This window comes from Dipodomys ordii, unplaced genomic scaffold, assembly GCF_000151885.1.
Source record: "Dipodomys ordii isolate 6190 unplaced genomic scaffold, Dord_2.0 Scaffold1, whole genome shotgun sequence".
In the NCBI taxonomy this organism is placed as follows: Eukaryota; Metazoa; Chordata; class Mammalia; order Rodentia; family Heteromyidae; genus Dipodomys; species Dipodomys ordii.
The window spans coordinates 21968603-21971303 of NW_012267217.1; positions in this window are offsets into that span (position 1 = coordinate 21968603).

A 2701-nucleotide genomic window follows, 5' to 3' on the forward strand; every position below is an offset into this window, starting at 1 on the left:
GGATGAGAAGTATTCAGAGTCTAATGTTCAAAATGCCCAGGAAACAAAATGACAGGTATTAAATAGCTCCTTCAGAACTACAGGTTTACACAAATACTGTTTTCTGTATGAAGTTTCCAAATTGAATTTGGGGTGACCAGGCAGCTTTTTGTCCATTACATCTTTATCTCTAAAATATTGACAGCTATGATCTGAGTTTGGAAAAATGAAATAACAGCAATTCAGCCTAAATCTTGAGGACAAAGACAAGGTGATGAGTGAGCTTTGTTTTTTCCTATTTCCTTTCTGCTTTTCTCTGATTTGTAGGGTTAATTCACATATTTTCCATTTTGAAAGAAATAATTACAGCAATCGAATTTGATTTTTATGAGCTATAAATTGCAAGAAGCTGTTTATTTCTACAGACATCAATATAATTTTAACTCGTAGATGGTATGCACTGAATGACACAGATCTGTAATCTCCTGTGTGTGACCCAGTTTAATGCCAGGAGTTGTTAGTATAGATTCTAGGTCAGATGTGGGTGAGTTGTACATGCAAAAGTCTAGAAAGGATGAATTTAAGTGCATCTCGATCCCCCAATAGGAGAGTCAAATCAAGGTGTGTTAAAATGAAGCTCCCTTGTCCAACTAAATTGATGGTAATGAAAATTGTGGAAAAAAGGAAAAGTGTATTTTCAGGAAAGATTACCGGCATGTGATGTTGAAGATATTTTTCAGACCTGACAAAAATTGCTATGCAGGTTACCTATCTTAACCATTTTTTATGTCATGACTCTAGTCTTACACAAACGATTCCTGTCAGAGTTCTAGCCAACCACCTATGAGTCATAAGTGATATAAATCATGTAAGTTACAAGCTGACATTGGAAGAATGATACAAGAATGTGAAGATAAAGCATGCAGAAAAATAAGTAGCTATCTGTTTAAACAAGAACAAAACACTGTAGAAAATAATCAGGTCCATCCTTTCCCTAGACTTGAATTAGAAAGAACACTTATGATTTGTATTTTTCACCGCAGGCTTTGTTTACAATAGTCACCTTTCAATTTACTTGTATTGAATATTGAGCCAAATACAGTTAATGGCATACCTAATGAGATCCTCCACCCCCTGCCAGTATCTAAAAGGTTACGGAAAAGTATTATTTCTATGTAGAGTACCATTTTCCAAAATAGCCAAGAATACTAGTTGGAATGTTGGTAAGGTGTTCTGTGTTTAAAGGGTGTGGTGGTCAAGTAAGTTTGAGAAATATTTTAACTATATCCAATCTTGTGGAACTATACACTGTAATATCTTTAAAAGTGAGAGATAAAAAGCCAAGTGTTGGTGGCTCACGTGTGTCATCTTACCTACTCAGGAAGCTGAAATGTTAGGATGGAAGTTCAAAGCCAGCCTGGGCAAGAAAGTCTGTGAGACTTGTTTCCAATAAACTACTCAGAGAAAGCTACAAGTGGCGCTATGGCTTAAGTAGTAGTGTACTACCCTTAAGAAAAATAGACTCTCAAGGACAGAAACCCAGGCCCTGAGTTCAAGCCTCTAGGACTAGTACCCTACCTCCCACTCCCCAAAAAAGTGAGAGATGAAAAATTAAATAAATACATTGCAAAATATACTGGATGCATGTGATTAACACATATAATAAAAGGAAAAAGTGTGTCTTTTGGAAAAAAGAAAAACAGCTCAGAAATAAAAATGGGGTGTTCTGTTTTTTTCTAAGGCACTTTGCTCTGCTTGGTTCAGAGAGGCTCTGTTCTTTGGTCAAAGAGCTTGGACATATTTCCCTATAACTTTACTTGAAATGCAAAATGCTTACTTTAAGCCTCATCATGTCTGTACTTTTGCTGGTTAGTTGGAGATGAGAGTCTCTCAGATTTCTCTGCCTGGGCTGGCTTCCAGCCACAATCCTCAGATCTCTGCTGCATCCTGAGTAGCTAGGATTACTAGTGTGAGCCACTGGCACTAGGTTTTTCTGTGGTAATTTTGGTTACTCACAAGGGCACACATCTGGTAGATAACACAGGCTGAGAATGAGGGAGGAAAAAGCAAGGTGTGTGTGTGTGTGTGTGTGTGTCTATCTGTGTCTGTGTCTGTATGTCTGTGTTTATATGTGTGTAATACTACAGGGGCTTAAATTCAAGGCATCATGAACTTGCTGGCTTTTGCACTCATGGCTGGCACTTTACCACTTGAGTCATGCTTCTAGTTCTGGATTTTTGCTGGTTAGTTGGAAAGAAGGACTGCCTGGGTTTGCTTTAGACCTCAATTCTTAAATCTCAGCCAGGAGGAATAGCTACAATTATAGGTACCCAACCTGCAGTTTAATGTTTTCACCTACTAACAAAGCAACTACAGACTTGTTTTCTGTAAAATGAAAGTCTTGAGTGATCTTTTCTAAAGTACCTTCTAGCTGTAAATTTCTATGGTTCTAAGTGTTCCTGTATTTGGCTTTTGCTTTATTTAGTTAGCCCTTGCTTGTGTGGACTTGAATAATTCACCTGATTTTCCACCATCCATTTTTCTTTTTCCACTCAAATAGTGATATGTCTATCTGGCCTTCTCTGATGGGAAAAATTGTCAAATACTTAGAAGTGGACCTATAGAAAAAATTTACTTAGCACACTATATTTGTCCGGTAAATATTTTATATTTATTAGCAAATCTACTTTAACATTCCTGACTGCTTGATCAGAGTAATCAG